This window comes from Alligator sinensis, unplaced genomic scaffold (genome assembly GCF_000455745.1).
Source record: "Alligator sinensis unplaced genomic scaffold, ASM45574v1 scaffold607_1, whole genome shotgun sequence".
In the NCBI taxonomy this organism is placed as follows: domain Eukaryota; kingdom Metazoa; phylum Chordata; order Crocodylia; family Alligatoridae; genus Alligator; species Alligator sinensis.
This window is the reverse complement of record NW_005841935.1, coordinates 559,014-569,722: the sequence shown is the minus strand read 5'-3', so window position 1 is coordinate 569,722 and position 10,709 is coordinate 559,014.

The following is a 10,709-nucleotide window of genomic DNA, read 5'->3' as shown; positions in this document are numbered from 1 at the left end:
TGATCTGGATTCTGGTATCAGAAGCAGACTGGCTAAATTCATGATGACACCAAATTATGGGCAAGTGTGGTCACACTAGAGGATAGGCTGGTGATTCAGGCTGATCTGGACAGGCTCGCAAGGTGGGAGGATCAAAACCTGATGGCATTCAACACTGAGAAGTGCAAGGTGCTCCACCTCAGGAGAAAAAACCCACACCATACTTATAGGCTCAGTAGTGTTACAGTCACTAGCACCACAACCAAAAGAGACTTGGGGATCATGATTGACCACACTATGAACATGAGCCACCAATGTGCTGCCACAGCTGGCAAAGCAAATAAAACTCTGGCTTGCATCCACTGATGCATCTCAAGCAAGACCCAGGAAGTCATCCTCCAACTGTACTCGGCTTTAGTGAGGCTGCAGCTGGAGTACTGCATCCAGTTCTGGGCTCCACACTTTACATAGGATGTGGAGAAGCTTGAGAGAGTCCAGAGGAGAGCCATGCGCATGATTAAAGGAAAAAGAGAGCAGGCCTTATGAGGATAGGCTGAGAGCCGTGGGACTCTTCAGCATGGAGAAGCAAAAGCTCAGAGGTGACTTGATGGCAGCCTATAAGTATATAAAGGGTGTACATCAGGAACTGCAACAATGTCTGTTCACCAGGCCATCCCAAGCGAAGACAAGGTCTAATGGTCATAAATTCCTGGAAGACCGTTTTAGGCTGGACATAAGGAAAAACTTCTTTACTGTCCAAGTCCCCAGAGCCTGGAATAGACTCCCCCCAGAAATGATGCAAGCACTTACTCTGGACACTTTTAAGAAACACTTGGATGCCTATCTTGCTGGGATCATTTGATCCCAGGTGACTTCCTGGCCCTTGGGCAGGGGGCTGGATCCCATGATCTTGTAAGCCCTTATGTGTATGAATCTATGAATAAGCCTTCTGAAAGGCTGGGCTATCACCTTTTCCAGGTGATGGAAGAAATGATACTTAGCTGTTTTTTAGGGTGTGGTGCTAAACCTTGTACATTGGATGAGTTTCTGAAGCACATAGCAACCCACAAAGATGAGTCCAGAAGAGGTGTACTCCAAGCTGAAGGGAATTTGGCTGGTATCTTGGTGGTGTCAGCTGAACATCGCTTGTCTGAGTGGGAAAGTCCAATGCAGATGACATGGGGAATGTCCCCCAAAATCCATAATGTGTGAGGGCACAGAATAAACATCCAGTGTTGCTGGCAGCTTTTACACTGATAAAAACAACACTGTCCTGATGGGTTTGCCCATCATCTTCTCCCTTTGAAATCTGAAACCATATAGTCAACTATTTTGAAAACAGTAAGAGCAGCATTCATAATAATTCAAGAATCCTTTCTAAAATGTTATTTACAAGGATGAACATTTTATGGTGCAGAAACATTAATTGCTTTGTGCTATCAACTAAGCACTGCAGTACTTCCCATATTTATGATTTTACAGTAAATTCTGAGCCTGGGTATGTCTCTTAGGGCGCATCTACATGTCACATTTAATGCACATTAGCCCGATTTAAGGCACATTAACGGTGTGCATCTACATGTTTGCACCTTTAATGCACTTTAAAAATGGTGAATTTAGGTTAATCATGCCTAAGTCTGATACCTGCAAAAGCCGGTATCAAATTTAGGCACAATTAATTGAAGTGCATTAACGCACATGTAGACACATTAAAGTGCATTAGCAGAGTCACTTTAGTGCTGGGTTTGCCCTGCCCCAGGGCTCCTGGCTGGCTGCCTCTCCTACTCCCAGGGATGGGCTGGTCTCTGGCAGCCCCTAGCTGCAGGCTATAAAAGCCTGCAGCCACTTTGTGCCTTGGCACACCCTGCACAGAAGCCTGGATAGAAATGCTGGACTGTGCAGGAGCCCAGAAGCCCCCATGTGCCCCCAGAGAGGACCCAGGCAGCCTCTGCCTGTCCTGTCCCCTAGCTGAAGTTGCTCCTTGGCCACAGGTGAGTGTTGCAAAGGGCTGCAGCCTGCTGCGTCCCTTGCCCAACCCCAAAATTCCCCCCATGGCTGCTGGCCCTGCTCTCTGTGGCAGCCCAGCTAATACCTGCTCCCTGCTGCTCCTCACCCCCAGCTCTATCTCTTTGCAGGCACTGTGGTGAAGTGCCTCTGCTCCGTGGCTCTCAGTCCCTGCTCATGCCCCTGTCCAGGGTACGGCTGGAAGTTGTCCAGGGCTGGCATCGTAGGGACTACCACACAGGGGCCCAGAGAGCCAGCACAGGGAGCATGTCCAGCACATCATCCCCATTGATCCCCAGCCCTGCCCACGTACCCAGACCCATCCTGAGCACCTGGCCCCCAACTGAACCTGGGAGGAGGTGTGCCACCTTGTTGGGCTCTGGGGCAGGGCCAGCATCCAGAGGCAGTTAGCATGGGGCACGTGCTCAAATGCCCACATTTATGAAGCCATATCAGGTGGGATGTGTGAGTGAGGCCACTCCAAGTCAACATGGCAGTGGTGTGTGAAGATCAAGGTCTTGCGGGCATGGTGGGTGCCCATGACTGTATTCAGTCGTCAGTCTGGTCATTCCCAGAAGACCATGTCTTTCATGTGGGAGCTAACTCACATTTTGGCACCTTAGGAGACATGCCTCACCCCTGTAAGTGCCACCAGCAGGGGAGGCCTACCCTCACCTCACCCCACTACGTCATCAGAGGAAGGGACAGGGACTGCTGGCCTTCAGCACCCTGCCCCGCTCAAGCCTCCCCCTGCTCACCAGCTGTTGTATCCACTGGCAGTTTGAGGAGTCGTGCCCAGTGGCTGCCTTGCCATTGGCCCAGCCCATCATCCCACCATGAGGAGCAGCTGGCCATATCACTGCCAGCTCCTCCCTGCAGGATGGGGGGCCCTGGCTGGGCGCCGGCCTGCTGCACACTGTAGGCCATGGTCACCAGATGCCACTGCTGATGGGGAGCCCCACACTGAGCCTCCAGGCTCACCAGCCCTGGACATGTGGTAAGTCCTGCACTGGGGGAGGGCCCTCCTGCCCCAGCCCTGCCCCTGCCCCTGCCCCTAGCCTTTTCCTCCACACCCTGCCTGGCCTGCCCACACTCCCCCCGACCCCAGGTTCCCCACCCCCTGCAGCACACAGGGGGGCAGGACACAGTTCCAAACTTTATTGAGCAGCTCATGTCCCCATAGCTGGGCAGGAGTCCTGGAGTGGGAGGCTGTCCAGGATGTCACAGGCCTCTCACATGCTGAGGAAGACACTAGTGCTAATAGTGATGTCCTCCTCAGCAGTGGGGGGCAGGGACATGTAGCACTGCAACAGGTAGCCCTCCAGGCAACAGCAGAAGTTGCAGGGCAGCCTGGGCTTACCCCCTGCTCCACTGTGGCTCAAGGTCCCTAAACAGGAGCTCAGGTGTGTCTGGACCACCAACAGGATCAGCAGCAGCAGGGTGTAGTGGCTCAGGCACCCTTCCACCTGCACAAACAGCTCATCACACACTGCCCAGGCCACACACAGCAGGGACACACTCAGGGTGCAGCAGTGCCATGGCAGGGGCTGGCCCTGTGGTGCCTCCCTGGAGAGGCCCCCTGCAGGAAGGGTGGGGGTGGGTGTGTGGCCAGCCCTTTGCCCCATTTGTCCAGGAGCCCCGCATGCCCCAAGCCCAGGTACCATGGGCTGGGTGGTAGTACAGCAGCGTGGCTGGCCTGCAGGGAGAAAAGGAGAAAAGCAGGGTCTGGAGCTGCGACAACAGGTGCTACCAGCAGCCTGGCCTGGCCCACCCTAGGGAGGGGGCAGGGAAGGCAGGCTGCTTGCGGCCAGCACCCAGCAGCATGCTGGCCCCAGGGGAGCAAGTGGGGCCAGGGGGCTTGGCCAGTGACAGCCTGGGCCCAGCCCTACCTGGACAGCTTACCATGGTCCCTGAGCACCCACACACAGCCGACCTTCTATCTGAAACTGGGCAGACAACACAAACTCACAACACAAAAGGCTTTTGTCTCTTGCCTCCTCAGGGCCAACATCTAGACATAGGGGAGAGGCCACAGGGCCCTGTGGGAATGCCACCTTAGGGTTGCTGCCACCTACCACTGTAGCCACCCAGATACACCAGCTGCACCAGCAGCACACCAGGAACTGGACCCTCCTGCTCCCGCGGCTGGAGGTGGTGGTGGAGAACTCAACAGTCTGGGAGCAGGCACAGGAGGTGTGGGAGCTGGTCTGGTGGTGGGAAGATATCACCTGGGAGACCGCCTATGAGGAAGCATGGGACCGGGTGCAGTGGGAGCACTGGGTCCAGCTGGAGGCTCTGGAGCAGTGCCACAGAGTTGAGCCACTCCAGGAGCAACTGGCCAGCCAGGGCCTCCCAGTGGAGGCCACATCCATGCCACCCCATGCCTGGCCCTGGCCTCTGCCCCACAAGGCCCCTGGGTCTCACCAGATGGCTTGCAGCAGCCCCCCACCTGGGCCTCAGGGGAAGGCCTCCACTGCCTCTGGCCCACAGAATTCCCTGGCATTTCCTGAGGCCCCCAGACCCACAAGGGAACTGTCCACAGCCAGGGTGCTGGCTGCCTGCCACTGGGCTCTGTGCCCTGGGTGCCCCCACCCCACAGCCCCCCACTCTGGGACTCAGACAAAGACTGAGACTTTTACATAGTTTTCAGCTTGGGAAAAGTGTTTTTATTAGTGAGTGGGAAGGGTAGTAGAGGGGCTCTGTGTGTTGGGGAGGGAGGAGAGAGAGGACTCTGTTTCTTGAGGGTGGAGGTGGGGGATGGGATGGGGGGGTGTTTTCATTGCAAATGTGCATGTCCTGGAGTGGTGCTGGGAGGGTGGGCAGGGGGTAGGGAGTGTGTGGGTAGCAGGGCAGGCTGGTGTTGGTGGGGATGGCCAGGTGCATCTCCATGTCTGGGCACTCTGGATAGGGATGGAGCTGGAGCAACAGGCCTTCAAAGATGGCCTGAGTCATCTGGAACATGCCAACCCACTGATCACCATCTCATTCCTGCATCATGATGCATTGCCACCAGTCCTGGCTGGCACGGCTGGCCCAGAGGCTCTGAGGATAGTGGGACAGGAGGGTGACAGCAGTCCCAGTGGTGGTGTCCTGGAGCCTGTGGTCACCATGGCTGTCAGTAGCAGCTGCATGGCAGTGGGGGTCCCAGAAGGCCATGTGCCAGTTGTCCAGCAGGCAGGTGGAGTGGGTGGGGGAGTTGGGTGGTGCAAGGTATCTGAGCACCAGGTGCTTGGAAAGGTGGTGGGTGAGCAGGACAGCTGCGGCAGCCCTGAGGAGTGGGGGGCCTTGTCCCTGGGCATCAGGGCCAGGAGCTGGGGCAGCTAGGGCTGAGAAGTGCAGCCGTGGCAGAAGGAGAGCTGGCACATGTGGCCTGTGTCTCTGTTATGCTGCTTCTCTGACACAGGAAGCACCTGCCCAGGGGTCACAGTGTGGAGGGTGTGCTTTTAAGATGGCTGCTTTGGCAGCCAGCTCTGGCTTCAGCATGACTGCCAAGTACTGGCAGCCATGTGGCCAGAGGCTGAAGTTCCCCCCAGTGGCCACAGGGGCACATGGCAAGGCTGGAGTAACTTGGGACTAAAATTAGTTCCAAGTCCCAACACGTGTAGACACCTGCCAAAAAATGCTTAAGTGTGCTTAAATTCATGTATAGACACACCCTCACAGTTGTAACTGATAGCATATTTGGTGCAAACTAGACAAATCTGCTTTCTAAGCTGAACCAAAAAAGGCACAGAACAATTGTGTACACCTATTGCACATTTAAGGATCACTCCATTGCAATGCTGATCCTTGGCCACCAAAACAAACATCCCAGCATGTCTTGGGGGCAACTAGTGTCTATAGGATTCCTCAGGGCAATGAAAAGTGCCCATTGGCTGGTTGGCTGGTTGGATGTGGGTCAGGCTACCTTTGTGGACTGCTGATTTTGCGACCCAATTTGGGATTACGGCCTACAGTTTGGAAACTACTGCTCTGCAGCCTTGGCTGATGAAGTCTTTCACAGGCTGTTTGGATGCCTGAGAGGAATTTTTCAGCTACTACCTCAGCCATTGCTGAACGGCTGTAGAGTGTGCTTTTGAGTGCTTCAAGGACCACTGAATGTCAGCGGCCACTATGTGACTTGAGTCATAATCTCTGCCTGTGTCCTGAATAACATATCTGAGGTGAAGGGCAACACTATTCCAGAGCCACAAGCAGTGGACCTAGAATGCTCCACAGATCCCATGGGTGTTGCCATGGCAAGTGAGCAGCCTCTGGAGATCAACTATGAGCACTGCTTCTACTGGAGGCTCTGGCAAGCCATTTCACAAGACTCTGGCAGGAGGGGCAGAGCAGTGCCGTGGTGGAAGGGGAGCTTGGAATGTGCATGTCCTTTGTACTATTAAACCATTGACATGTATTGAGGGTTGTGGTATCTGTTTCCCTGAACCATTATGCTGTTTAATCCTAGTAAATGTTGTTTCCTGCTAAACTCTTGAAAGCTGCTGAAAGCTGCTGTGGTCACTATGCCAGTCCTGGTGGTGGAGGGAGAGCTGCAAGCTTTGGGATGGCATGTTGTGTACCATGGGTACTGGATTGGGTAGGGGTTGGGCTCCTGACCTGGAACAGAGCCTGGCAGGTGGGCCATTTGAGAAACTGGTGCTGTATTCCTTTTCAGTAGGGGGATGCCCGGTGGTTGGTGGGAAGATAGCTAGGTAGAGAGGTGGTTGTTGGTAGTGAGTTTAAGAAGCGTTGGGGAGCGTGGAATGGAAGTGGGATGGGATCAACAGTATCTAGGCTGGCTGTGTACTATAGTCCGTGTGGGGTGGGAGGAAAGGAGTGTTCCTGGCTTGGAACAGAGCCCAGGGGATGGTTGTTAGGCAGATGGTTGCTGATTTGGAAGATGTGAAACAAAGCCAGGCAGCTTTCTTCATACCCAGATGAGCGAGGAGAATCACAGGTCTCATTTAAAAGTGGTGTGGCAGGGCACTTGGGGTATCTGCCACTTTGAGAGGTCAAAAAGCCACTGGCAGGTGTGGGCCAGAGCTGATTGGGAGCTAGCTGGCCCAGGGAGCTGTCAGGTGAGGCTAAGCCTGATGAAGTGAGTCACCCAGTGCTGGAGGGAGTTACCCGGTGCTGGAGGAAGTCACCTGGCTGCAGAGAAAGGCTGGGCTTAGAGCAGATATAAGCTCAGGACCTGAGAGAAACCAGGGAGTAAGAACTTGGACCCTGGTGAGTGAGCATCACCTCAGCAGGAGCGCTGCAGCTCTGGAGCACCAGCACAGAGAGGACAGCTGAAGCAGTCTGGAGGGTTGGGTAGGAGCTAAGGAGGTTCCTAGGGACCCAGGGTGAGGCCCAGGTCAGCCCAGAGTCCTAGGCCGAGAGCCTAAGAGACAGTGGACCCAAGAGTGTGTGTGGGCTGGTAGGCTGGAGAACTGACCCCAGCACAATCTTGCTGGCCTGCTAACAGGGTCAGGGCCCAGAGAAGGGCTGGAGGCTGGAGGCAGCCACAGCAGGAGACTGCTGGAGCCAGAGAGGGGCCCAGAGCTCTCAGCTGGCCTGAGTCAGGGCCAGGGACTAGGAGAAGCCAAAAGTACAGGTCTGGCCACAGCCAGAAAGGTTGGGGGATCAGGGTCCTGCAGCCCAGAATTAAGATGGCCAAGCCAGGGCTGTCTGAAGAATAGAACGGCCCCGATGAGAATGTGACAGAGATGATCCAGAGAATCTCACTGGCCTGGCAATGGGGCTGGGGCCCAGGGAGGGGCCAAAGGGCAGAGGCAGCCACAGCAGGAGACTACCAGAGCCAGAGAGGGACCACTGGCCCAAGGCAGGGCCAGGGCCTGGGACAGGTCAGAGGTCTAGGTAGGGCCACTGCCAGAGAAGAAAGGGTCAGAGAAACTGAGGCTCAGAATGTGGATGGCTGGGACAGAGTCATCAGGTGTAGACAAGGGTCCAAGACAGTGCCAAGACAAGGGAGCCCAGAGATAGGAGAGCCAGGGCTAGAGGTAGCCTGAAAGAAGGGGAGAGCTGAGCCCAGAAGGGAGCTGCATGAGAGCCAGTGAGATCAGGGCTCAGAAAGAGAGAGAGCTAGGGCCAACGGACCCCAAAGGGATGACATCAGAAAGAGCTTGCAGCCAGGGACCCATCCAGGGACCGAGGAAGAGTAGGACTCAATGGTCCTGAGGCCCAGAGTGGGGCCTAGAGAGAGTGACAATAGAGGGGGCCCAGAGGCCCAGGCAGGGGCTGGGGCAGACCAGGACCAGAAGGGTTCTGAAGCCCAAGAAGGGGCTCAGACCGAGTGCAACTGGAAGAGTCCAGCAACCCCAGTGAGTGACCAGGAATAATGTAGTGGGACTGGAAGGGTCTAGCAGCTCAGTGAGGGGCTGGGAATAGTGAAGCCCAATGAGAGGCCACATGAGAGACCAAGGGGTCCAGCAGCCCAGAGAAGGGTCAAGAGTGAGACCGGGGGGGTTGGTAGCCTAGACAAGGACTGACCAAGAGGCTGAGAGTCTGAGGACTCATGAAGGGGCCAAGTAAGGGACCAAGGGATTTGGCAGTCCAGAGGGGAGGTAATGTGTGTGTGTGTGTGTGTGTGTGTGTATGTGTGTGTGTGTGTGTGTGTGTGTGTTGTTTACTTGCTGAACGAGTTAGTAGTCACGTCTGCAAAGGTTCACACTGTGGTTACTCAGAAATAGGCTGAAAATGGCCAAGACGGGCCTCAGGATACATCACCACTGAAGCCAGGTCACTGCCAGCACCTTGCCTTGAGTTGGTTCTTGGCCGCTACCATGCTAACTAAGCATGAGGTGGTCCATCTCCTACACTTTGGGTAATAAAACTTGGAGAATGTTTAATTCTTGGTTGACCACACGTATCCTTACATATATTTTCTGTACATATGCAGCTAATAGATTTACAAGTATTATACATATAATTTGAATTACTACAATCATGACTATTGGATATATACACAACTAGTGGTTGGAGACCAACTTAACAACCTTTCCCACTAACTGAGATGGCTAATGTCTTTAATAACGGTCGAGGCTGGTATCAGTTTTTGTTTGTTATGTTTTACAATTAGCTTCAGGTGATCTGAGGAATGTTTGAAGGGTTTTAGTTTTTGTCATATATTGGAAAAACCTGTAATTTGTTGCAAAAGTTCATTAGATGGTCCTATATTGATAGGAGTTAGATGTGAATTAAAAGTTAGTTGAACTTCTCAATGTTCCTTCATGATTCTTGTAACTGAATGGAACTCCATCTACTCAAATCATACCAGTCTCTGTTCTGTTCAGGCAATATATTCCCACTTGCAGTGGGCACATCTCTCTGTTTATGCTTACATCACTTAGGAGAGAATGAAAACACGCCTTCCCTTCCCCATGATATTAGATTTCTTGTTTACTTCCCTATTTTCCCTTTAAGGTACACTCCGTTTGGCTTTCCCAGCAATTTTCATTTAAGTATTGTCACTGACCAGGTTAACCTTTTCCTCCTCCAGGGTTTTAATGGCAGAATGATAGATCTACTGAAGCCCATGTATTGTGTTTTTCTTTATTACCCACTTGGGTTGATATTCAGGTTCTATAACTATTTAATTTACTAGTACACTGATAGAGACTACTGGGTATACTTTTTCCCTTCTTCTGGTGTTACTGTAGTAATAAAACATTGATCTGGGTCACAGCCCTTTACAAATACCTTCCACCAGTCTTGTTGGTTTCTTGCAAATTAGAAAGAGAATTATTATCCTAGCAATTTAAAACTAGTGCTACTTGTCCAAAACCAATGAACAGCACTATTTCTTTGATTACCTCTCGGAGAGACTCTTGTGTTTGCATGCAAGCTAGAGCCCAGCCTGTTTGGCTGCTAAGTTGTTTAATAGCCATTACTTCCTTTCCTATTTTGGATAAACTTGAAGAACTACACCAGTCATTAAATCTATTTCGTATGGTTAAGGGCTTGCAGGCCAAGCCCTATGAGGAGAGACTGGGGCACCGGGACCTCTTCAGCCTCCGCAAGAGAAGGTTGAGCGGCGACCTTGTGGCTGCCTATAAGTTCATCACGGGGGCACAGAGGGGAATTGGTGAAGTTTTATTCACCAAGGTGCCCCCGGGGGTTACAAGAAATAATGACCACAAGCTAGCAGAGAGCAGATTTAGACTGGACATTAGGAAGAACTTCTTCACAGTTAGAGTGGCCAAGGTCTGGAACGGGCTCCCAAGGGAGGTGGTGCTCTCCCCTACCCTGGGGGTCTTCAAGAGGAGGTTAGATAGGCATCTAGCTGGGGTCATCTAGACCCAGCCCTCTTTCCTGCCTATGCAGGGGGTCGGACTCGATGATCTATTGAGGTCCCTTCTGACCCTAGCATCTATGAATCTATGCATCTATGAATCACCATATCATTTAATGTTGACAATCCATTGTTTATGTTTGCCTACATTTTCCCTAATTTGCTCATTTCATTTCCCATTGCTGCAGCTTTGTTAACTAAAATTTCAATATCCATGGGGTTTAAGGTCCCCAGGCCCGTTCCTGCTCCTTCCCAGACTGTGGCTAAGCGATCTTGTCTTCCTCTGTTGTTTTCCATCCTCTGCCCCCGCCATCCCCCCCGCCACGTTTACTACCCTCCTGAGCACCATTTTTCCCACTGATTAAAAAATCAGTAATAGGTTGGACATACCTGCTACAGTTTTTATAAATCTGACTAATATTTAAACCATTTAAGGGTATAACCCATGTTA